At 40.6% G+C, this 26,885-nt stretch overlaps 1 protein-coding gene across 2 annotated transcripts in view; it reads left to right on the plus strand.

Annotated features, from left to right (window-relative positions):
• Positions 1-798: 798 nt before the first annotated feature.
• The window catches only part of TRAF3 (TNF receptor associated factor 3), a 70,869-nt gene continuing 44,782 nt past the window's right edge, over positions 799-26,885 (plus strand). For both annotated transcript variants that reach the window (XM_086613025.1, XM_086613026.1), the window contains exon 1: positions 799-818. The gene's annotated coding sequence lies outside the window, so the exon portion shown is untranslated. The remainder of the gene's footprint in view (positions 819-26,885) is intronic.

Consider the following 26,885-nt stretch of genomic DNA (forward strand, 5'->3'; position numbering starts at 1 on the left):
CGTGGACTCTGCCTGCCCGGACGCACTCACGCTCCAGGGCTTTGCAGGTGCCCCCTTTTCACTTACTTATTTCTGCCTCCGCTCTCCCCTTCTCCCCCCTCTCCCCTCGCTTTCCGCCCCCTGCGCCCCGCGGGGTGTGCGTGCGTGCCGGGGAGGGCAGGAGCGGCGAGGCCGGCCGGCAGGCCGGAGCGGAGCCGTGCGGCGGCGGCGGGCGGGCGGGCGGCGCGGCGGCGCTTGCGGCGTTTGATGTGTCGTTTGAATGCAGAAGCCTCGCTCCGCTCCTGGCTCCCTCCATATGCGGTGCTGGGGGCGGGCCGACGGCCTTTAAAGGGGCACTGCCGGCAGCCGCCGCGCTGGGTGCCGAGCGCGGGGCCCCCCGCAACTCCGCACCTCCCGACGCTGCCCTCTGCGGCGGCTCCGGCTCCGCTCTGCGCCGGGGCCGGCGCCGGCAGCCGCTCGGCTCCCGTGCCATGGGGACTGGGGCGGTCGGCGCCGGGGAAAATCCCGTGCCTTTGGTACGGAGCTGCCCCTAATCGGTGCGGAAGGAGTTATATTTTTATGAAGGCTGTCAGCCTACAGCGGCCCTGCGCTATAAGCCCGTCTGCCTGGCGGGAGCGGAAAGAAAAGTGTTTTGTTTTCACGCCATTCATTTTATGTGCTGATTCGCAGCACCGCGTTTTAATATGTTAGATTAATTACCGCGTCGTAGCTTAGAAAAAATAACGAGTGTTAAAAAGTTTATACTGAGTCATTCCTCTGCAGATGAACCTATGACTGACTCATAATCTGAGAACTGCAGTGGCTTGTAAAATAGGAAGGTAAGGTATTTACATCTTGATTTATTTGTGTCTTCAAGTGTCTAAGATCTGAATTATCTGCAGAAAAACAGGAGAAATGGTATTAATGCTAAGAGGCGTAATCTCATGTTCTGCCGGTCTGAGCTTGTGTGTGATGTGAAAGACTGCGTGTGCACCCCTGTGTGGATCTTTACCGTGCGTTAGGACGTTTTTCTTCTTTTTCTGTTTCTGTAGTAGTAAAATATGGGAAGTTCCAATGATACAATTCGAAATTTTCAGTCTCCTTGGGTCAGGGACTTCTCTGGCTTGTGGAGATCTATCTGAGCCTTGTATATTGTTATTAGTGCGTTTTTTGTTTCTTCAATAGAACTGTGTGTTTTTCCTTGCAGGTTCGTCCCGTAGAATGCACGTAGCATTATTGTGCATTAATCTGAACTTGCATTCATAGGCTGAAAAGGAGTTCAGTGTATGATGTGAAGGCGTGCTAGTGATATTTAGCTTAGATAAATGAAATGACATATAGCTAGTAAAAATCTGTATTTAAAATAGCTACTGACTCACATAAAAGCCTGGATTTAAAAGCTACGTAGAGTTACAACTGAAGAGATCATAGCGTATACTGCATGTTGTCCTTTAAAATGAGCCATTTGGCTAAAAGTGTTTATAAATGGCAATCCATACACACCATGTACATAGATGTAAACGTTATTTATTGTGATTAAGGAGAGGGTGTTTGTTTTAAGATGAGAAATACTTGAACATTTGGACAGAATCAGAGTTTTTAAGGACTGAACTGGGAAACCCCTTGTCATAAAGCTTGATAACGGAAACATTGGTGTATCGTGAGTTTCGGCATTGCAAGCAGAGGACGCTATGAGGTTATAAAAGTTACTTTGTTCCAACGTGAAAATGGTAGCTGTTTTACTGAAACATGACTGGATCAGAGCTTCCAATAATAGCTGGACCTAGAATATAGAAAGGTAAAGTGCATTCAGTGGCAAAGCAGATTAATTCTCATCAAAAGAGGGTGCTAAATGACTCAGTCTTTAGGCTTTCCTGAAGTCCTTCTGCAGTTAAGTTTGATGATACCAATTTTGAGAAGCTGTTCTTCTATGGATTCAGAGAATTTAATCATCGCGTAAGCGTGTTTACTGTTGGTACCTTGGAAAACTGTGTAAGATGGCAGTAGTTAGCTTCAGTGACAAAAAATTCTCTATGAAGTCTTACCAGTCCATGCCAATACAGTTTATCTTCTAAATCATTTAAAGATCTTGTTGTATTTTAGATCTTTATGTTGTTCTTGTCCATAATGAAAAGTTTAAGTGAGAGAAGATGAACACGTTCTTTCAATACTGGAGTGCAGCTGTTTGATTAGTAGATACGGCAATGCTGAAAATATGAAAAGCCAGAAATCTTAATCTTTAACTTTTGTTGTTAAACCACTGGAACATAAATATATTGATAAGTAGATGATCCTAGTTCTTCTACAGATGAAAAGGCAGTTTAAAAATAGGAATGACTTAAATATACTCCAATATCCTAAAATGGCTTTGTAGGAATAGATATTGCAAGAATAACATGTTTTGATCCCTGATATCTTAGATGATGCAATGACTGAATTTCATTAGTTTTTTTTTTATTATAATAGCATTTCTTAATTGAAAGTGCCAAATCTTATGATGTCTGAAGACTGCTTATTACACATTGGTTTCAGATGTCTGTGCTCTTATGCATGGTTCCTTTAAAGAATTGCCAAGGCTTTTTTTTTTTTTTTTTTTTTAAATACCTGTGGGTGGGTACTTTCTGAATATGGTGCTTACATTTGAGACCTCCTGGCATTTTTGGCATATGGTTCAGAAACACCAAAAGTGGCGGGAGAGAGTGAAATTGGAGATTTCAAGATATGGTATGGGGAAAAGAATCCAAAGGAGGGAGTGTTGTATATTTTTGTGCAACAGAATAAAGGTGTGATTGTAGCACAAGAGAGAGTGCTGTAGTCATGCTAGGTTTTATCTTATATTTTTTAACCTGCACTGATGTAGTGGTGACATAGAAACTACAGCAGTGAAGGGCTGGCAAAGAGAATATAACTGGTCTCCCAACTCTGCCTGCTGGAAGCCCATACCCTCATAAATAGATAGTTGAAAGTGAGTATATGTTTGTTTTGACAAATCACAAACACCTTTCATTTTCTCTGTGCCTTTTTTTTTAAGGTAGAAAGAGAAAGGACTAGAGAATTGGGAGGGAAAGGGGGGGCAACTTACAACAAAAAGATCGTTAGGTGTCTGCGAAGTAGGAAGAGGTACTCTCTTCTTCTAATGGGGAAAGAAGAGAAAAAGAAATAAAGACAAAAAGCCCCTAGAAAATCAGTAAGGAAAGTGTACAGTAGCGTGATCTTAGGGAGGAAATGAAGCAAAATATTATTTGGTATTGTGAGAGAGATCTATATATTTGTATAGTCTTTGAGGGTGTCTTTGTTTTCTTCTGGAGATCTTCTCTACTGGAGCACGGACAGCAAAGTATCACTGCCACTGTGACTTCAATTGCTACTGACTGTTGGTTTTGTAACTAGGTTAACAGGATGAGTGTCTCTAAAATTATATACAACAACTGTAGGTCACTAATCCTCTCCACCCCCCAAAAAATGTTAAGCCTTTGATTTCCATGCTGTTGTTCTTCCCTGCTGCTTTACTCTGCATGTGTAAAGAGTGATTTTAGTAGAATTCCAAGTTCTGCATCCCATCTAGTCAAGGGCAGCGTGGGAAGCGAAGTCCCAGTACTGAACTCTGCAACCACAAACACGTTGGATGTGTGTGATAGCCTCCATGCCTGGTTCCCTCCTTGTACTAAAAACTGGGGTGTTGTGTTCTTTGACTTCAAGATTGAATTTTTGCAAATTGCAGGCGTCAGAACTGCAGTGGACATAGCAGGAATGCTTTAAGTTAGAACATTTCATCGTTTCAGTGTTACTTTATATAGTATCATAAAACAATCGTTTATGAAATAGATTTTTATGATGTATAGAGGAAACATTCTGTAGATTATTTACAATGATAAAAACTGCTAATAATTCTGTAGTATAGTTTAAATGCTCTGAAGTGAATATACCCTGTCACATACAGTGTACGTTGCAAATGCTTCAGTCAAAAACATCAGTGAAAGAAGTCATGAAACTTCTATTTTACATACTTTAATGATGACTGTAGGGAAGCTCGTAGTTAGAAAAATTTAACATTTGAAGTAATACTGAACTTCTTCCTGATTTTGAGCAACCTAGTCTAGTGGAAGGTGTCTCTGCCCATGGCAGGAGGTTGGAACTAGAGGATCTTTAAGGTCCCTTCCCACCCAAACCATTCCATGGTTCTATGATTTGTGGTTTCTGCATTAATATGAAAACCATCTTTTTTCAAATAAAGTAAGATATACCCACTCAAGGCAAGCTTGAAATGCCATGAGTCTTACAGCTTTCTCAAGTGTTTAGCAAAAAGAGTTATTTTGACTTGGTCTGTCTTGAACAACATGTTGCAGATGTTACTGTAAGATAAGAAATGTCTTCCTGGCTGCTACTTCATTCTCGCAAGCTTTGACATCTATCAAGAAAGAGAAGATGGTCCACTGAAGACACCCGTGTAAAATCTAGGAGACCTGGAGGCTGTGTTTTTTTTCTTTCCTGTGGATGCATGTACTGTAAGTCATTCAGTTAGGGTCAAACCGCCAAGGGGGTTATTGTAGTGCTGAGTGATATAACATCATGTTCAAGTCCCAGGGGCAGAAGGGGGATTCCAGTCCAAGTTTCCTAGTTCCCTGAGGAGTATTCTCATCATCAAGCCACAGGCCAGTTAAGACTAGTGTCACTTCCTCCTCTTGAAACTCTTCTGCTGTGCCAGGAATAATCAAAACTCGGTGTGCCTGAGAAGCAGAGCAAGAGGAAGCATGATGTCTCAGTCAAGTGGTTGGGACAATTACCAGGATGAGGAAAGATGCAGAGTCTACTGATGCTGCTTCTACTGCCATTTTGTTTATTGTTTTGTGGTGCGTTTGAACTTGATGTTGAGATGCTTGCTGAGGTGATCAGCCTTGTGAAGGTGGACGTTTCCATAAGCGTAGATGAAGTGCTGAGGAAGAAAAGCGTACTGATGCTTGAGTACTGCTTGGGTTAGGTGGTAGCTGACTGGGAGTTCTGAGAATAACTTTGATGCAGCCAGTGGCTTATGTGTGTCTGGCTTCTGGCTCCATATACAGACCATCTTCCTGGTCTGATAAAATGGAAATACTGATGCTTGCCTACAATTTGAGGACATAAAAATGATGAGGTGCTGAGACCAAGCAGGGCAGTACAAGTGTCATCTGTTGATAAATGAAATGAATTGCAAGTGCTGTGTAGAGGCATCCTGTTCTGTCTCCTCTGCAGTGCTGTACCATTCTGCACCATCAGCATCGTGGGACAGGAAACAGTATTTGCTTCACACTCTTCCATTGTTGTGTGCAGCAAATGTGCAGTGCTATACAAAGCTGAGCGTACATGACACAGTTTGTCAGTGGTAGCTGTTCTGGTGCTTGTACTCGTTCCTAACTTTCTGCTGTGGATGTTCTAGAAAAGTAACGGATTTTTATTGTTCTATGGAACCAGCTTACATGGTAAACGTGCCTAAAATAACTTTCTAACAGCAAAGCCCAGCTCATAAACCAAATTTTGGCAATGTGAATGGATTTTGTTTTGTAAGCTCATCCCTGTACTTGGGAGAGGGAGATAAAAACCTCTAATAATTCTTCTGATTATAATGGAGATGTTGTGTACTGTACCAGTTTGACTATGCTTTCTCTCTGTCTTTCCACAGAGAGGAACCTTCTGAGAGTAGGTTTCCTGAAGTGTTGTGGCTTCTGTTTATTTAATGACTCGCAGATGTAAGTCTTGATTTTGCGTAGGAAGTATAGTCTTACAATTTTCATTCAACTTGTTCTTGTTTTAATCTTCTTTAAACCATCCCAAGTGACTCCTCTTTTTGCGTTTTATGCTCTTCAGCTACTAATTGAATGGTCTGGTCCATGCTGTGCTTCTGTTCCATCTTAAGTTGTTTAGCCAAACGGTATGAACGCTCTTAATTTCTCAAGCTGATTCTTCCAGTTTTTAGAATTGGCTTATTTTGAACTGGTTTTGGTCAGATCTCTTGTATTTTTAATTTGTTAAGGGATGGCTTTTATTCTAAGGTGGTCTCATCGTTGCGCTTGAGCAAAATGACTACATTTTCCCCTTTACATTGCTTCCATTTACATCACTTTTCTCTTGAAATACTTGTTTCTAGGCTTGTACGTACTTACACACTTCTGGCTAATGATTTTTATTTGAAAATCCACTTTTCTTTGACCTCCCTCTAGCTACCTGCTTCTTTGATTCCCTCCCCACCCCACCTCCCACTCTCCAGGTGCATTAACAGGCTCTTCCTTTCCAGGTTGCTAAAGATGATCTACAATGTACCCTACTATTGTCTGAAGTACACCTGTCTTTAAATCTACACTTGCTTTCTCATTCCATTCTTTTAACTGTCCTCTTTTCTGTTCAGCACAACATCCTTGAGAGGAGCATTGTGCTTTTGCTTGGAATTATTTTTATTGTTATGACCGCTGTGGTTGAACCTGATCAGGATACCAGTTCTACATTCAATAGGTGCCAAAGGTAAAGTGCTTGTGGTTGTAAAATGACATGTTCTCAAAATGCTGCCGTTTGACAGTTGGAGTAGAAGGATGTTGGATACCTAAATAAATGAAGGCTGCTGATTTGCATGTGTGCATCTCTAGCAGTTTTGGAACCCTTTGATGCAGTAGGATTTTCATTGCCTTCTAAAACTCAGCGTTTTGGCTGGAAAAGAAGAAAGGATTTGAGCTGACTTCAGTTGAAGTTAATAATACGTCGCATCGCTTGAAGTCAGCAGTATCTTCTCTGTCTGTTTTCCATCAGGAGTCAAATCATGTTTCTATCTACGGAACCTGAGCATGCTATATTTCAGATTAGCAAATATGTCTTACTGCTCACCCATGGCGTCAATATGTAATGGAAATACCAATGGATCCTATGTTGTAGTTCAGCTAGTAGATACTGCTGTTGTGGTGCTCATGCTCTTTGGCAGTTTTTTTGTATCTGTGTTATAGCAAGCTATTTTCACTTTTTTTTTTTTTTGAGCTTGTGCAGAATAATGCTCTTGGCGATTTCTAGGAAGATAAAACAAGTTTATTGTTATTTGTGTGTTGTACTTCATCAGCTATTTTTCAGTACCTGGGACCATAAATTTCCCATATTCCTCGTTCCTTTTTTTTTTTTACAAATTCTCAAAACCTTCACTTTCATTTTGAAAAGGATTATTTAGACATGCAACTTTGAATATTTTGGCCAGTAAAATTTTGAGGGAATTTTGGGGGATTTACTCTATGGGTTGTTTGTGTGGGGGTTTTTGTTGACTTTTTTGCTTTGTTTTTGTGTGGGCTTTTTGTTTGTTTTCTTGTGGGTTTTTTTTTTAAGAAAGTTTAGGACAAGCAAATAAATATCCACCCACTGCATTCTGTATATTTTTGCTGAGGAGATTGTCAAAATAAATGAGGACAAAGTACTGTTTGTGTAAATAAAGCTGTTAGTACATATAGCCAAAGTATGATGCTGTATTTTTGCAGAATTATTTACTAAGACTTTTGTGGGTTTGTGTTTGTTGTGGTTTTTTTTTTTTTTTTTTTTTAAAATATGAACTCTCAATGTATTAGTTGACTGTTCTGAGATAAGATAGGGCAGGCAGACTTTGAAAGTCCTTTGAGCTGTACATAAAAAGGCAGTTACTCCAGAACAAGAGTGTCCATATGCTGAGTTAATTGGAGAAGTTCAAAGCAGTTGAACCCGTACTTGCAATGTTGTGATTTATGTAAAGAACAAAGAGGACAAAATGCAGTGAGGAGAAACTTCTGCTACTTATAGATCCATTTTGTACGTAAGTTCTGTCATGTTTGTTTGCATGAGAAAACGTCAATGAGATAAATAGTGGAAGTTGACCACAGTCATCACGTCACATGCATTATTGAGGCTTAAAATAATTTGCTACCTGTGTCCTGTAGTATGTGTTTTAGCGGAAATGCAGCCAAGATGTCTTGGAATACTTAACTTCATCTTAAGCAGCTGTAGGTAGTGACTTGTTGCTATGGTTAAGGTCCAGGTTTGTCAATATTCCTTACACTTTAGAGGTACTGATGTCTCTGTTTTGTTTGCAGAGGGAAAGTTTAAACATGCTTAAGGTAGTTATATTTTTAAGCTGGCATTGCTGCTTCACAGTTAATGGTTTAAAATTTTAAAAAAAGGTATTTCTAACTAAAATCTTACCTTAAGGTTATACTTAGTAAATTTGTTTATGTATGTAATGTCTATGGGGAGAAAAAGACTATCTGATTATTGTCTATGGCGACATTATTTGGCTTCTCTTGTAGCTAATCAGTTTTTAGAGAGTATTAAATAGGCCATGTGTTAAAGTATCAGTTACTAACACTTCCAAAATAAAATGTTTGTCATGTTGAAGAAGGGGAAAAATGGGTGAGCTCTCCATTAGATGGTGCTGCTGGGATTGAAATATTTATGTACCTAATGGAAGCAGGCTTCTGTCTAGAACTGTTTTCATGGATGTATTTTCTTTTTTTTTTTTTTTTTTAAAGTACTTCTCTCTATTAAAATACTTAGCAAAGGCAGGATTACTTGCTAAGATGAATTAGGGTTTTTTTTCAGTTTGAAATGAATAGATAAGATACTAAAAAGACAGGCTGCCTACACGGGAAGGAGGTGTGGAAGAAGTAAATCATATGCTTTTTGCATTGGCAATTTAAATTTTAGCAGCTGCCTCTGTTGTAGCTCTCATCTGTGTAAGTGTTGACTCCGTGTTATGTTCATGCCCTGTTATCATGTCGATGGGGATATTGCAGTATTAAAGAAATTCAGTGTCAAAAAATACTTGATTTTAAAATCCAGAGATTAATTAGACTGTCCGTTACAGCAATAACACCCTCATGAATCTAGTGTTTGAGTTCCTGTCTTCTTGTTGACCCCTGTCCACTAGCGTTTCTTTCTAAAGAACAATATTTTAACTTAAATACATAATTATAGTATTCTTCTGCCGGAGCCCTGAGTGACCAGTGATTTTAGAAAAACTTAAAGGAACAAAGATGGTGCCTACACACAGAGGCACTGAATAACCTCATAAATGCTGCAGGTGATCCCAGATGATCTGAAGTCCCTCTCCAGCTTTCCTGTAGGCCCCTTTAAGTACTGGAAGGCTGCTAGAAGATCTCCCCAGAGCCTTCTCTTCTCCAGGCGGAACAACCCCAACTCTCTCAGCCTGTCCTCGTAGGAGAGGTGCTCCAGCCCTTGGATCATCTTCATGGCCCTCCTCTGGACCCAGTCCAACAGCTCCATGTCCTTCTTGTGTTGGAGACTCCAGAGCTGAACGCAGTATTCCAGGTGGGGTCTCACGAGAGCAGAGTAGAGGGGCAGAATCACCTCCCTCGACCTGCTGGCCATGCTTCTTTGGATGCAGCCCAGGGCATGGTTGGCTTTCTGGGCTGCAGGTGCATATTGCCGGATCGTGTTGAGCTTCTCATCAACTAACACCTCCAAATCCTTCTTCTCCGTGCTGCTCTCAATCCATTCTTCGCCCAGCTTGTACTTGTGCTTGAGATTTCCTCGACCCATGTGCAGGACCTTGCACTTGGTCTTGTTGAACTTCATGAGGCTTGCATGGGCCTGCCTGTCAAGTTCACTCTGGATGGCATCTCTTACCTCCAGCATGTTGACTGTGCCACACAGCTTGGTGTCTCTTGTTTTCCTGATTTCAAATAATGAATCCAATTCAAGATGCCATTGAGCTTCAAAGTACTTGGCCTACAGCCTCCTAAGTTAGTTATCTTAAATGAAATGCCTGAATCTTGTGTTAGGATTAAATGCAATGTGTCAGTCTTGATGCCGTTACCAGCATTTAAATGATATTGTGTATTTACCCCACTCTTAGAGTTAGACCCAGAGCTGCAGTGTTCTGGAACTCACTTTTTACCTTGGGTAGTGCTTAAACCACCAGTGAACACAGGTTTTATGTTGTATGATGTTGTGAAGTAAACTGTAAAAACCAAGGAGCCGCGGTCTTGGTGGTTTTTGGTTTTGTGTTTTTTTTACTACCACAAGCATAGTAAATTCTAAGGAAGAGATGGGAAGGCCATGTAAAGATGTACCACCAGGACTTAGGCATCAGAGCCTGCTGGCAAGTATTGCATACGTAAAGTAAGATAGAAATAAGAGCCTTTAGAAATCGTTTTAATAATAGGCATGTTTCTATATGGCCTTATTCCCTGTTAGCTCCCTGAACCTGTATGATACTCTTCTTAAACTGCTGTTGTCTCTTTGTTCTTCTGGTCTCTACGAGTAATTTTCCTGTAACTAGAAGTGTTTTTAAGAAACCCTTAATGTTTGCATACGAGTGACTTTTGAGATGCTGCTTCCTTACGGCCTTCAATGAAACCACCTTGCTTATCCAGATGTTCACTGCAAGAATACAGAGGCCAGTGTATAATGGCTGTAAATTAGCACAGAAGAGTTCTGCTTCCATTGTTCTAAGCAAATGTAGAATATGAAACTGTTTTCAATAACTAGGATGAGACTAAGTGGTGACGGGCTCATTCTTTCCGCAAATACTCAGCGTGGTCAGTCCTCTTTGTGACAGTATTGCAGCTTTGCCATGACTGTGGCAGAACTAGTTAGACTGTCCAAATTAACTAACTTTGGAAGAGCAGGCAGAATGAGAATTGATATCAGGCTGGTGACTTATCAGTTGACATAATCCTGAAAAAACTGACCTACTACAAATACTGAATGAGGCAGAAATGCGTAGGGGGGATGATTTAAAATGTGTAACATTCCAAGATCTAATAATACCGGTGCCTGTAATTTGCCCAGATGTAATTGTTTCTGGTAGTTGTCTAAACCCAGAAGGCTTCAGGGTTGTCTTTAGTCCATACTGTGACTTGTGGATAGTTGAACTGGAGGTATAAAATCTGGGAAGTCAGTATATCAGTAGAGAACTCTAAAGTGTTCTTGAACAGTGGTACAGGGAGCTTTTTCTTTATCTTCTTGTGTCCAGAAGCAGAGCACTGTAGAAAGGCAGAAGTCTCCATTGCAGAGAAAAAGGGAGTCTTTCAGGTGTGTGGTGTTGTTCTGTCTGCCTTCATCCTCTCCTTTTTTTCCATTCACCAGAGGCTGGATCATAGGCTAGAATGCAGGTGTTTGCTGCTGCAAGGATTTCTTTTTTAATCCATCCTTTGACTCTGGTTTAGTCTTTCGGTGGTCGTTTTTTCTGTTTGTTTGGGTTTTTTAAATTTGCATTGTGTTTTATGTTTTGGATTATTGTATTGGGGTTCTTCCCTGAACCACATGGAGATACAGTGTTAGACAAGAGCTACTGAAACCTCTATAGTATTATATTCCTACTTGAATTGAGGAAATTGTTTTCATGGTGGGAGCTTAGCTTACGACAGTAGTTCCAAGCATTCTGATCTCTGTAATGCCATCTTGCAGAATAGCAGGTGAAGCTTGCTCCAGCCTGATTTCCAGATGTCTAATGCTCTAGGAAGAGTTGCGCCTGCTCTTGTGAGTTGAAGTGCAGCAATTGCCTTAGGTGGAAAACCTAAGGCAGACCACAAAACCAGTATTGTTCTGGCTGTGGTTTTTTGATAAGGCATACAGGGAGTGCAGCCTGCCAGTTGATGGAGGGTGAGGACTGGTACTCAGTAAGTGAGTAAAGACGATGAAGCCCATGGAAGTACAGCGCTGTCAAGACTGACAGGAGAGCTGGCTATCGAGTTGCAGGTGAGAGGTGTTTAGCTGTCCTGGGGAACTTAAAAAGCTGTGCTACTGTCTGCTTTCTGTGTGAACTGGTGGACACCTTTGGGTCCTCAGGACGGTTCCCAGAGATTGCTTCAGTCATTACAACGTGGAGATGTTGCTTTTTGCTTGGACAGTGCAGCTGTATCACTGGTCTTGGTCTGCATGCTCCAGGGTTAGAATTTAGGCCTTCAAATGAATGAATGCGTCACCAGGTAACAGAAAGAAGCATGCTTTTTGTTTTCTGTTTTACATGCCTTTTTTTTTTTTTCTTTCTCCATAATTACAAATTGGTTCTGTTATGCAGTAGAGACAGCCCCCTTATGTAGGTTTCAATTTGAAAAGAAGCATATAGTTATTGGAGTCAGATGGCCGTTTTCATTCATTCTTCTGTTATCACCAACTAAGATAAAACTCGCGTAATCAGAAATGTGGCTTTTGCTGGCAAATACATAGGTAAAGTAAATTGTCTGTTAGAAGAAAAATGATATGTGAGGTTGTAACGTACTGTGGGATGGAAAAATTTCAGTAGGACAGAACCCTTTGTAAAGGATTTGCATCGCCAAAAGTAAAATAAAAAAATAAGGACCACAGAAATGGTTGTCCATATATTGTATTATCGAGCCCTAACACCTGGAGTTGGCAAAAGATGATGAATTTAACTCTGAATTTGGGCTTCTCAGCCTTCCCCTCCCCAATGTTTTGTGGCCTGTTAGGAAAGTTGTATTACACTGTCATGGTAACAAGGTTGTGTTTCTTCAGGACTAAAATGTGGTCTTTGCACTTTTGAGACTTTATATAGTAGGGTTTAGTTTATGATCAGTTTTGTAATTTGAAGGCTGTTTTAGAGCTCAAATACTTTTGCATTTATGATGTACAACATTAATTCAAATACTCAATAACCAGCTTTCAAAAAATTGTGTAATTAAACGATGGACTTACTTTTAAGTATTGTTAAAAATCTTTTAAAGGCAGCAATGAAAATTTAAGTTACAATCTGAACAATCTGTATTTTTAAATTAATCATATTTTTTTAAAAGAATAAGGGGAATAATATTTGAGCTGTGAAATATTTTGAATTTACTCTTTCTTTTTGAGCTGCCTGATTGTAAATATAATCCTTAAGCTTTTATCAGCCCTCTGGAAGCTGAGGGAAGGTTGTTTCATTCAACCTGCTTTACTTTGTTTGAGTACACTGGATTTTATACTGTAGTTGCATTGCAGCCTGTTTTCATTGATAAAAGAAGGAAATGGCACCTTTCAGTTAGTTACTGGGTGTTTCATAGGATCATAGAATGGCATAGGCTGGAAGGAACCTTAGAGATCATCTAATCCAACCTCCTTGTCATGGGCAGGGACGCCTCTCAATTAGATCAGGCTACTCAAGGCTCCGTCCAACCTGGCCTTGAACACATCCAGGGATGGGGCATCCACAACCTCTCTGGGCAATCTATTCCAAAGTCTCACCACCCTCGTACTGAAGAATTTCTTCCTAAGATCTAATCTAAATCTATTCTCCTTCAACTTAAACCCATTTCTCCTTGTCCTATCAGTGGACACTCTTGTAAAAAGTCCCTCCCCAGCCTTCCTGTACGTTCCCTTCAGGTATTGGAAGGCAGCTATTAGGTCCCCCTGAAGTCTTCTCTTTTCAAGGCTGAACAATCCCAGCTCCCGCAACCTGTCCTCATAGCAGAGGTGCTCCAGCCCGTGGATCATCTTTGTGGCCCTCCTCTGAACACACTCCGACAGATCTATGTCTCTCTTATGGTCGGGGCACCAGAACTGGACGCAGTATTTGAGGTGGGGTCTCACAAGAGCAGAATAAAGAGGGAGAATCACCTCACTTGACCTGCTGATCACACTTCTCTTGATACATCCCAGGATGCGGTTGGCCTTCTGGGCTGCATGAGCACACTGCCAGCTCATGTTGAGCTTCTCATCTATAAACACCCCCAAATCCTTCTCTTCAGGGCTACTCTCAACCCACTCTGTGCCCAGTTTGTATTTGTGCCTAGGATTGGCCCGACCCAGGTGAAGGACCTTGCATTTTGACTTGTTGAAGCTCATGCAGTTTGCACTGCCCATTTCTCAAGCCTATCAAGGTCCCTCTGTATGGCATCTCTTCCCTCAAGTGAGTCCACGGCACCACACAACTTGGTGTCATTGGCAAACTTACTGAGGGTGCACTCAGTGCCGTCATCCATGTCGCTGACAAAGATGTTGAACAGCCGTGGACCCAGAACAGACCCCCGAGGAGCACCGCTTGACACTGGTCTCCATGTAGACATTGAACCATTGACCACAACTCTTTGAGTGCGACCATCCAGCCAGTTTTTCATCCACTGAGCGGTCCATCTGTCAAATCCATGTCTCTCCAGTTTAGAGACAAGGATGTCACGTGGCACAGTGTCAAACGCCTTGCACAAGTCCAGGAAAATGACATCCGTTGCTTTACCCACGTCAACCAGCGCTGTAGCTTTGTTGCAGAAGGCCACTAAATTAGTCAGGCACGACTTGCCCCTAGTGAAGCCATGTTGGCTGTCACCAACCACTTGGTTATTTTTTATGTGCCTTAGTACAGCTACCAGGAGAATCTGTTGCATGATTTTACCTGGCACAGAGGTAAGGCTGACAGGTCTGTAGTTTCCCGGGTTGTCCTTGGTCCCTTTTTTAAAGATGAGGGTTATGTTGGCCCTTTCTTGGCTCTCTTGTTAGCTGTTATTTCACAGTGAAGTGAAAATGGAAGAATTAAGACCGTATCATGCTTTCTTGTAAATCCGTTCCAGCTGTTTCACTGGTGCTAATTTTTTACAAGAATAAAACTGGTAGCTTAAACTACTTCAGTTCTTGGTATCGCGGTTCAGAAATGGCGACGATGTGCTAGCCAATACGTTTTAGGACTGTTTGGAGGTAGTATTAAAACTACCTGTGTTTTCAGCATTTGTATTTCCTTCCTTTGGTATCAGAGTGTAAATCTTTCCTATGCTGAATAGGTTGAAGTACAGTAGCTAGTAAAATTAGACCCGTGTTGTGAAATGGAGCATGCATCTCGGATAGTTTCTTTTCTTGGTTTTGGTTTGGGTTAACAGAAGTATCTTTACATCTGCAGTTTCTGGAAATTTAAGAACACTGTGAACCTCTGGCCAATAAAAATTTTCCCATTATGTAAAACATTCTTGCAGATTAGCTTGACTCATTAAGTGGTGGCAGCGGTGACTTCCTCCATGAAGTAAATAGGCTTTTGCAATGAATTTTCTGGTGAACTAACAAATCTTAGTGCAGCTTTTTGATTTGCTGTAGTTTGGTATGGTTTCATGCAATCCTAACCTACTATTTATCTCTTCTGCCTTCAGGCTTGTGAGAATTTTTGCTGTGTATTAATAGGAGATGCTTGAAACCGACTTTACTTATTTGTTTCTCAGCAGGAAAGCGTGAGTGCTTAGGCTTTAACTGAATCAAGACCAGCTCTTAGCAGTGGGAGACAATATATTAATCCATTGGAAGCACAGGCTGCAGTCCTGTGTGTCACTGTGGTTTGTGTTGTGAATTTTTTCCATGTAAACAGGTAGGTAGCAACAATTCCTCTGCTGTATGTATTTTTGTAATACATACATTTAGAAACCTCATGACAGTTCTGTGAGTTGGGGTTTTTTGTTGGTGGTTTGGATTTTGGTTTTGGGTTTGTGTTGGGTTTTTTTTTGGTAGAAGTAGTATTTGTATCATTGCATGAAACAGTAAAGTACCTTGTTCTCCTTTGTGTTTTCACATCTTTAATTTGATGGTATTAATTTTACAAATCGCCTTCAGTGCTTGGACTTGCTTTAGTTATGAATGAGGGTGATACCTCAAAAGCCAAACAAGTTTCATTCTTGTTTCTGTAAGTAAGCCCTCTTATAGCCTTGCTCTTTCTTGTTCTGTGTCTTCCACACAATCAGGATGGACTATTTGGCAAGTTCTGCACTCTTTCCCTGATGGAATTAAGTTGCCTGATAGTATACGGAGGTTTGTTTATTTATAAATTTTTGGTTCGTTTTATCAGTTCTGTTGTATTTGCAAGAAGGGTAAGCAAATTATTATCTCCATTTCATTAAACATCTGAGGGAAAGATTTTGTTTGTTTGTTTGTTTGTTTCAAATAACTTACAAATGTGATTACAACTCATAGGTGGTAGCCAGCTTCCTCAGTCAATCATAGCCTAATTTGGGAAACTACACTATAACTTAGTTGCAAGAGGAGAAAACGTCCTGAGTCTTATAGAACAGTACATTAAATGTGTTCGAGGTTGTGCTTTCCTTCCTTGTTCCACCGTACTTTTTCTGGAGTTTGAAAAGAAATGATGCTTCTATGAAAAAGTAGTCCTGTTTGCCTTCAGTTTAAGCTGTAAATTAGGAATGGATAAAAAAAGTGAGACATGTTCCTTTCACCTTCTTGACATGAATATAAGAAATTCCTCAATCCTTCTGGTGAGCGATAGGGATTGTGTCTTTGGAGAGTAGCAGCAGGTGATGCCCTGGGACTACACAGTGGCATGTTCTTCAGAGCAGGTGCAGCTTTATAAAGCTGGAAGAAAGAGAGGCTCTTTCAAAATTTTATGTGAAAAAGGGGTAAAAATAAGCTTTTTGCTACAATAATGTTAGACAATATGTTAAGACTTAGAACTTATGGTAAGTTCTTACGACTTAGAACTCTTGGTAGGTAAGAAATTATGTGAATTAATGATGCTGTTTATACACAGAAGTTCATGTTCTTGTCACAAAAAGTTCTTTTGGTAGGTTCACATAACGATTTAACAAGTCATTTTTAGATTGTGATCTAGATGTCACACCTGAAGAGTGCAGGAGGAGGAAGTAGTCTGCTGGAATGATTGGATGCTATCTTGGCCTTTTCTCTTTTTGTCTTACCCTCCCACTAAGAATACACAGGACCTTGAACAATTTATGATGCAGACTCGCTATCTTTCTGTAAGATTTTTCTTCCTTGGCCCCATCTTCGAACTTAGTGCGAGGTGGGCTTTTTTTCCTAAGAAACGCTGTGTGTGTCCTTTATAGGTTGTGAATCCCAGCCAGAAGGCAACTAGGCTGCACCTGGCTGTCTTGAAGTCATTCTCAGTGTCCTGAGCAAAACAGATTAAAAAGTGTCATTAAGGTCCTAGTTTTAGACTAATGACAGAAACTGAAAAATATTTAACCATCTGATTTTACCATTTATGTTCTGTTTATAGGGGAAAGGGCTTTTTTTCGTTCTCCTTCCCCTCCAACTTTACCAAGATATAATTATGTTTTTGTGTTCCTCATTTCTAGTTATTTTTTCACTTTTGGCAGTTCCCAGCTCAAGACTGAAGTCCTATTATACAAGGTAACACATACACAAGTATGTGAAGAGATGGGAACTTGGTAGGTGTCCAGGTAAGATCAGAGAAAGGAGGCGTTATATCTGTTCCTCAGTGAAGGAGAATAGAAATGTACAGAAGTGCTCTAAGTCATGCAGAAAGTCTCGGATAACTCTTCTGACTTTCTTCTGTTTCAAAGCCAACAGGCTTTTCTGTTTTTCAAATCCATTATCATATTTTTAAAATGTGGTATGTAATGTTGGTTTACAAACCAGGGAAGAGATTTGAAAACTGAAGATTACCTTTAGTGTTAAATGAATTATTTTTAATAGAGACAAGCTTAAAAGAAAACTAACTACAACTTTGCTTGGGAGTCTAAACTGAGTATGTGTTGTCCATTACAGGAATTTCAATTTTAACTAAGCAATGTTAGAAAAGAAAAAAACTTTTCTTTTTAGTTTAGTTTCCATTAGTGCATGGAAACTTACGAGCCCCTGTGAAGAGTAAGCAAAGGACTGGTGCACAGCTGTGAGAAATTAGACTTTCTCCTGTCTGTGAGTGGTGGACATTATATCTGTGAGTCTGTACCTATGTTGCCCATTACCTTTTTCTTTAAAAAAAGGCCAATGTAAACTTTGTTGAAACTCACCACTAAAAACAACTGACCTTTTCACTGCTGCAAGGCAAAACCCAAAAGGATGCATTGACCTCCAAACGATCCCATGTCCTTTCTGCTTATCCCCAAATAACATGCTCTGAATGCTGGCTACTGCCCCTTCTCCTGGGGTGCTGCGGCAGAAGGTAGGGAGGTGCTGAAGAGCTGCTGGAAGCTTCTGAGCTTTCCATGTCATTGTCAGCATGTGTTCAGCCCTGCCTTAATGTTCCAGTGAGGCCATACCAGAAGAGTCTGGTCAGAATCCTCCCCTAAGGAAGGCATGGATCTCAAGGAATAATAGGTTGCTGATGGTAGGCAGCTGGGCTGCTATGGGCTGAAAGATCTGGCCTTGAGCCTTGCTCTGCAGGAAGCAGAGGGAAGGACTGGTGGAAAGCAGTGATGAGCCTATTGTTGCAAATGAGGCAACAACAGACTGATTGACACTGAGGGCTCATTGTTGCTTCCTTTGCTCTTAAATGCAGCTGTGGAGAATTAAGAAGCCAGGCAAGGAGAGAAAGCAAAAAAGCGAGCCCAAGTATAAATTAGACTGCTAGTGTCCAAAGAGGCAATGCACATAAATTAAAAACCATAAAATTCCATCTGAACAGAAGAAAAACTTCTGACTGAGGAGGTGCTCAAACACTGCAACAGGTTGCCCAGAGCAGTAGTAGAGTCACTTTCTGTGCACATACTCAAAACCCGATGGGCCACTGTTGTGGGCAGCTGGCTCTAGCTGACCCTGCTTGAGCAGGGGGTTGGACTAGGTGATGTCCACAGATGCCCCTTCCAACCTCAACCCTTCTGTGAAAGCTGCTTTGATATTCAGATGTATTTTTTAGCTGCTGTTGTGGAACACTTGGGAATGATTACGAATGCTGCTGCTGTGTAATCACAGCAGTTTTAATTGTATAGGGAAAGCGTCCAAGTGTTAAAATAGCTAATTGACTAAACTCCCTAATTTAAGCAGCAAAAGCAAAAAGCCCACCAGCATCACCACATCCGAACCCCGGAAAACCCTGAAACATCTCAAACCTTAAGACTTCTTTTTTTTCTTTATTTTTTTAACCCTTTAAAATATTAATGGTTATGAGAATAAAAGGGAACTTTAATATGACTTATAACTTATAAACAATGAAGTCTAACTAAATATAAGAAACAACTTAGACATTTAAAAATTCGCCTTTTTCTCCCCCCCCCCCCCCAATTCCCTCTAGTTTTGACACAAAGAAAAATCCAAAAAATTATCCTATGAAAAATGAAGGAAAAGAAAGGCAGGAACATGAGAGGAGGAACAGCAGAGGGAATCCTAAGAGATCTCACCAAACTGCAGTTTCTTTCTTTCAGCTCACGACTATTAAGACATAAGATGATTTGAAGGAACTTTTGTGTAACTGTGTTTCTTTCCCTGGCTCTTTCAGTCCTCCTCTGTCTGCATTTTGCATAGCCCTGAGAAAGACTGCAGTGCAGTAATTGGCAAGGAGGGAATTACTCGGAGGGAAAATCAAGCTATGGTGGCTCTTCTGGCAGTGTTGTGTTGCTGAGATCTGCATTTTGGAGCAGGAGGTAATGAACGGCAGCCTTCAGGTTCCCAATTTGGAGGTCTGACTGCTTGCGAAAAGGGACAGGGATAAGTTTTCATTAAGTGTTCCTAGAGTGTGTGTGGCACGCCGGACAGCTGTTGGAGTTTATTGATGCAGTGGTTTGTTTTTTCCTTGATATGGAACACTTGCAGTTTCTACCTAATACTTTCTTTTTAATCTTCTGTGCTCAGGCAGTGGAGAATTAGGTAAGGTACTTTTTGTTGCCTAACATCTGAAGGATAATAGAAGTAATTTCTGTATGTTGTAGCGTGCAACAATAACAGAAAGTAAAAGTTTTGATTACCTTTTTTATTTTTTTAATTGCTTGTAACTCATTGAAATTCATTGTAATAAATTCCATGAATTATCTAGTTGAATTAAAATTGACAAACAGTTATTTGTACTTCGTATGTATTAAAATGTTTTTTGGAGTCAGTTTTCACTTTGGTTATAAGGAATTGTTCTCAAGAACGGTGTTCTGGGAATGTTCCTTTCTTTATGTTGATCTTAAGAGATAAAAGCCCAGTCCTTTCAATGTCTTATCCATGACTTTGGGTGGTTTTTTTAATGCCAGAATTTTAAAGGTATAGTGCTGTCATAATGCTGCTGGTTTAGCTGTGAAGTACACTTGTTCACTCAGAATGAAACCTTTGAGGCACCTGAATTACCTGTGAATCAGCAGGGGTTGGTTGGAATAGAATATTGGAAGAGAATATGAGTAGACTGTGACCAGGGCAATCATAATTGGTGTCTAAATTCAGAATGAGAGCTTAAAAGAGCTTTAGAACTTAAATTTCTTGCTGAATTACTATATAGATGTTTAGTACAGAAATTTTCACTTCATTCATGACTTCTGGAGGAATTATAGGCTGATTTGCAATTTATATACTATTTTGGTGGGGAAGTGCGGTACAGTTGCAGATATTTTTTTTTTTCTATGAGTAAGAGTTTATTCCTGTAGTTTTTTATAGATTTCAGTGCTGGGCTATTTTTCCAACTGCCGTGTTTCTAGAATGAGCCAGACTGGGCTTTCCTTGGCCAGTGCATTTCTTTTGCCAGCATCTGTAACTGCTCTAATGTTAATGCCTGTTAATTAATACGATTAATTAATACGAATTAATACGATTCTGGACCAAAGCAGCTTGGTTGCTATTTTATCAGTAGCAATAGCCTTGCCTTTCCACCTCCTGAGGACCAAAGGTGAATTGTAGCACGAGACAAAGATCAAAAAAATCAACAAGCCCCCAAAAAGACGCATTTATAGCGGTGGAAGTTGGTGGCATTCCTTCTGACTAAAGGAATGTCATCCTGGTCTCGTGTTTCAAAGTCACTTACTTTAGACGTGTTATTGGGAATGAGAGCCCAGCACGTTTAGTGGCAGATACACAATTGTGTGACTGTTTGAACTTCTATAACCAGCTCTGTGTAACTGCTGAGGTTGATCCATTTTCGCAGCATTCTGTGCAGGATGACACCTGGGAACACGCTGCTGAGGTGAGCCCTTGGTGCCAGTCTTAGTGTCATCTGGGAACATTGCTGCTCTGGCACTACAGAATAGCTGCTCGAATCTGTCAGAGTTCACTGGCACTGTTGGACTCTGTGGTAGGTGGATGCAAACTTCATTGACGGGTTGAGAAACTAAAGTTCTTGCAAAAATGTGGTTTGACTGTGTATGTTGTAAATGGTCAGGTGAGGTTACTACAATGTGGTCACCAAATGTTGTCCTTGAAGTGTAAATACGAGAGGTACTGACTGTGGGGACTTCAGATCTAGTGTACTGGTCGCCTGGGCATTGTTGTAGCATTTGTTGCATCTGAACTTTTGCTATCCACATTTTGGAGTGCACATACATAGAGGTTAATGGAGATGTGTATTAACAGGCTCTTTCGCTTATTTTTCTCCTCTCCGGTAAAAATTCTAGGATTAAAGAAGCTTTCCCAAACCAGGTTGCTTTCTACTAATGATCTGTTTGAACATTGTCATAGGGTACTTTTTTTTTTTTATTTTAAGAAACACTCTAGAGAACAATTAGTTACTTTGCCAGAATTAGACTGATGTTTCCAAATTGAATTTAAGACTGTTACCAAGAAAATGGCACTTCTCTGAAGATTTTTGTACAGTCTGTAATGACGTGTAATGTATCTGGCTGGAGAAGTCTGTATGTATGTGAAGGCAGGAAAAATCAGCTGTGATTTTTACTTTTTGCGTATCCTTCTATAATGTTGTTTTGTTGAGAGTTCTTTGTGAACAAGAGTGGAGGAGAGAAAAACAATGGTTTAAAAATGAGGTTAGTATGTTACCTATAATATTCTTTATGTTACTTTAAAACTTTATCAGTAAAAATTGGTTTGATACTTCCTCAGTTTCATTAGACTGACTTTACAGATGCTGAGAAATGTGTACACAGTTTTCGAAGAAAGGTAACGTAACTTAAACTTTTCTTTCTTTAGGGCAAAGACTATAGCAAAGCTCCCATTATTGGCAAGAGTAAAGAGAACCCTAACAGAGCATTGAGAAAGCCCATTTCTCCTCAAGCTGCTGATCATGATGATTCTATGATTCTATGATTCTATGATCAAATGAGATTCAAATAAAACGAAGGAAATGTAAGCAATCAAAGAGTCTTCCAAATCTGGGGGAAAGGAAGGGTGTTACTGTATGAAGAAAAGAAGTGTACAGAAAAGAAAACTATACAGATCAAGAAAACTGTTGCATGAACTTTGGAAATCAAGCGCTTTTTTTAAACTAACAATTGCCCTTTTAATATTGTAGTCTCTTCAGTTGTCTGTCAAGGAGAATTGGTCTGTGAGAAGTAGTATATAATTTCTAGACTGATACAGAGTTTACCTGGTGGCAGATAGCTAGTGAAGAGGTTAGAAGAGGCAGTGAGTAAAAAAGAACAAAGGTTGGACAAGAAGACAAGAACTATCAAGGATTTCAACCTTTATGCCATTCTGGCAACAGCTGTGATACTGATGAGGTATTTAAATGGAAAAGGGTCTTGTAACCTGTTCTTAAAGTGAACCTGTTCTAAAGAGTAGATTGTAAGAACATACATTTTACGGAATTGTGTTACTGTTAGTTTGGAGACTTACCTTTAATCTTCCAGTGCCTGTAACTTGACTTGAGGGTTGCTTGACAGTATTCAAATGTCTGTCATTCTTTGGTGGCACAGCCACTGCTTTGTGTGGCTGTGATATGGTGAAATTCTTTTTTGATGTTTTTGTTTTTAATGTAACTTTTTTTGGCTTCTGGGAAAAATCTCCCATGTGCCAAGCATGAAAATTCTGATAGTGTTGCATAAAATTTGAAGGAGAAAAATTTATTTGGAATTACAGATTGATTTACCTCTCTCTCTTAGGTTTCTTTAGCCTTTTGTTTGAGCGCATGGCTGAAATAGGCTGTACTCAATCCAGACTTCGTGAGCTTTCTAGTTAATGGTTAGGAGTCAAATTGCTACTACATTATTAAGGAGTTTGTGATTATTTTTTTTTTCCTACTAATGCATGAGCATTTGTATAGAGGAGAACATTTTACCTGAGTAGTCTTTTTTACTGTGTTGAAGTAGGTGGTTAGGACTCGTGGAGTATTTTTCTACTTACCTGCTGTCTTGAACTTTACTGGAAATCTCATTTTTTGCATTGTTTTTAGTTCAGCATCTAATCATACACGTAATGTTTCCTCCTTACATCAAAAATGTAATACAACTTTTTGTGAGGACAAGTGTTTATTTTGATGACTTTGATCTGAATTTCCACATGCAATACTTGGTTTCCATTGCACTGCTGCTGTGATGGAAGTCGCCAGGAAATATATTGCAACAGTCCATGTTGTTGATTTTTATGATGTGCTTCGAGGTAAAACTTGAATGTGGTAGTGGAAGGCTTGATTGAAACTGCTGGTCAAAACTCAGCAGATGAGAGAAAAAAGGGGGCTATATAAAGGGTAGTATATGAGTATAAAAAGTTTGTATTAATAGAGATGAGCTCTTACTTGCGTATTATGTTCAGCTTAGGCCACTTACTAAAAAAAACCATATATCTGCAGATGTAAAAAAAAAAAAGAGTGATGACATATCATTACAGATTTAAAATTTTCATGTGGGAAGAGAGAGAAAGTCGAGGTTGTCCTCATTCAGCTAAACTAAGGATACTATGGATTTGCCTTAATTACAGCTGTTGTTGGCCCTCTGTCCTCTGTAAGTGCACTAATGAAATCCCTTACTTCAGTGAGACACAGAAGCTGTTTGGATTGATAACAAAATGTATCCTTGTTCCAAAATAGGATAACTCTCACTTATACTTATTTGCTGACAGCTGTGCTGGTGACAGCTATGATTAGTAGAACTCTGTTGCAGTTAATACCTAGGAGAATAAATTACTAAGACTAGCTAAAGAAAAGAATACAGTGGGAGCTTGCATATAGCTAGTTTTATAATTCCTTTTATTTTTCCTGAATAACTGTCTTGCAAACTGGAAGATTTATTAAAAAAAAAAAACACACACAAAAAGCAAACCAAAAACCAACCAAAAAACAAAGGAAAACAAATTTTTAACACTGTGTGATTAACATGTAAACTCACTGATTTAAGTGTCTAAATGTCTCACACAACATCCTTGTCTCTAAATTTGAGAGACACAGATTTGACAAATGGACCACTTTGGTGGATAAGGAATTGGCTGGATGGTCACACTCAGAGTTGCAGTCAATGTCTTGATGTCCAAGTGGAGGCCTGTGACAAGTGGTGTTCCTCAGGGGTCAGTATTGGAGCAGGTGCTGTTTAACATCTTTGTCGGTGACATGGACAGTGGGATCGAGTGCACTCTCAGCAAGTTTGCAGATGACACCAAGCTGTGTGGTGTTGTGGGCATGCTGGAGAGAAGGGGTGCCAACCAGGGAGGGGATCTTGACCTTGGCAGGCTGGAGAGGTGGGCCTGTGAGAACCTAATGAAGTTCAGCAAAGCCAGGTGCAAGGTCCTGCACATGGGTTGGGGCAATCCCAAGCACAAGTACAGGCTGGGTGAAGAATGGATTGAGAGCAACATGGAAGAAAAGGACTTGGGAGTGCTGGTGGATGAGAGTCTCAACATGAGCTGGCAGTGTGTGCTGGCAGCCCAGAAAGCCAACCGTATCCTGGGCCGCATCCAAAGGAGCGTGGCCAGCAGGTTGAGGGAAGTGATTCTGCCCCTCTACTCTGCTCTTATGAGACCCCACCTGAAGTACTGTGTTCAGCTCTGGAGTCCCCAACACAAGAAGGACATGGAGCTGCTGGAGCGAGTCCAGAGGAGGGCCACGAAGATGATAGAATCATAGAATGGTTAGTGTTGGAAGGGACCTCAAAAATCATCTAGTTCCGACCCCCCTGCCATGGGTAGGGAAACCCTCCACTACACCAGGTTGCCCAAAGCCTCATCCAACCTGGCCTTGAACGCTTCCAGGGATGGGGCATCTACAACTTCTCTGGGCAACCTGTTCCACTGCCTCACCACCCTCTGAGTGAAAAATTTCTTCTTTATATCTAATCTAAATCTACCCTCTTTCAGTTTAAAGCCATTGCCCCTTGTCCTATCACTACATGCCCTTGTAAAAAGTCCCTCCCCAGCTTTCCTGTAGGCCCCCTTTAAGTACTGGAAGGCTGCGATAAGATCACCCCGGAGCCTTCTCTTCTACAGGCTGAACAGCCCCAACTCTCTCAGCCTGTCCTCATAGCAGAGGTGTTCCAGCCCTTGGATCATCTTCGTGGCCCTCCTCTGGACCTGCTCCAGCAGCTCCGTGTCCTTCTTGTGTTGGGGACTCCAGAGCTGAACACAGTATTCCAGGTGGGGTCTCACAAGAGCTGAGTAGAGGGGCAGAATCACCTCCCTCGACCTGCTGGCCACGCTCCTTTTGATGCCACCCAGGATACGGTTGGCTTTCTGGGCTGCCAGCGAGGGCTGGAGCACCTATCTTATGAAGACAGGCTGAGAGAGTTGGGGTTGCTCAGCCTGGAGAAGAGAAGGCTCCAGGGAGATCTTATTGCAGCCTTTCAGTACTTAAAGGGGGCCTACAGGAAAGCTGGAGAGGGACTTTTTACAAGGGCAATGGCTTTAAACTGAAAGAGGGGAGATTTTGATTAGATCTAAGGAAGAAATTTTTTACAATGAGGGTGGTGAGGCACTGGATCAGGTTGCTCAGAGAAGTTGTGGATGCCCCATCTCTGGAAGTGTTGAAGGCCAGGTTGGATGAGGCTTTGAGCAACCTGGTCTAGTGAAAGGTGTCTCTGCCTGTGGCAGGGGGGTTGAAACTAGAGGTTCTTTAAGATCCCTTCCAACCCAAACCATTTTATGATTCTATAACTGGGAATTTTCTGCTCTTAGCCTCAAAATAATTGCTTCTAGGGTTAGCAAAGCTATAGAGGAAACAAGAATCACATTTAACAGATGCTTTTGAGTTACATTTAATTTTTTTTTCTTTTTCCTCCAACTGTTGTGTTGCTAGAAAACTTTCAGCTATGTCTACTGAAAGCAAATACTCCTATTCCATAGGCTTGAATGAAGTTATGACAGATTGTCAGTCTGTGCTGTAGGCTATGAGCCTATCTACTGGTGTGGCTATTTGATAATGGAAAAAAATCCCGGAAACTGGATTGTGCCTGGCTTCAAGGATGCATATTTTGGCATTTTTGATGTACTTTGGGACTTTATGCTACATTGTAGGAAGTGCATTCATGTATGTTTTTAATTGGATTCAATTTGGCACTTTTTTTGGGTCCTCTAAAGGCAGCATTACAAGTGCTTCCAGAAAAATGTGAAGCAGTTAGAAGAAAGCATTTTTCACAGAAGGTTTTCTAGTGTTGCCATGGTAGTTCTGCTTATGTATAGAGATGAGGGTACCTTGACCTCTCTAGATGTTTACTTGTAGTATTATACCTAGTGTTTTCAGGTCCTGAAATTGCTTCGTATAGATCATAAAGCATTGTGCTGGAGTTTAATTGGAAAGTATTATGGAAAAAAGAAAAAAAACCCCACATTTATTTATTTGAGACTAAGAAGGGCAGGCAGGTGATTTCTTCTTATCCAGACTTCTAGGAGGATTTAGACTGGTGACAAATCTCACTAGAAGAAGAGTCTAAAAATAATACTTCCTACTGATGTAGAACACTTCAGGCCAGGGTGCTCTAAAGATAAGCAATGTTGTGCTTATTTTACAGTTCAGGAAGAAACAAAGCTGTAAAGTCTTAAAATCATGTAACCATTCAGTAGAATTGGTAGAAAAAAAAATCCAGACCACTGTGGAAATATTGAAAGTTTCATTGCCTAGATACAAGTTATTTGTGAAAAGTGGGGAATCAGCACCGTCTGTCCTCTGAATAGTCATTAGCAGTGCAACATCCTTTAAACTCTTGGATTAGGACTTAAGCCCTTAGCTCTAACAGTGAGTGTCCTCTCCATACTTTTAAATCTGACATTTGCTCCAGTTAGAAGTTATTCTTTGCATTCCGCATATCTAGACTGTGCCTACATGGATCTTAATAATGCAAGCAGATAGTCTTTATCAGCATAAATTCTCCAAGGAATCTCTTGAGTATTCTTGTTTAGTTTCTAGTGGAACACCTGGAGGCTTTCAGGTTTGAATTTTCAATAATAAAAATGCA

Source organism: Tauraco erythrolophus, chromosome 6 (genome assembly GCF_009769465.1).
Source record: "Tauraco erythrolophus isolate bTauEry1 chromosome 6, bTauEry1.pri, whole genome shotgun sequence".
NCBI lineage: Eukaryota > Metazoa > Chordata > Aves > Musophagiformes > Musophagidae > Tauraco > Tauraco erythrolophus.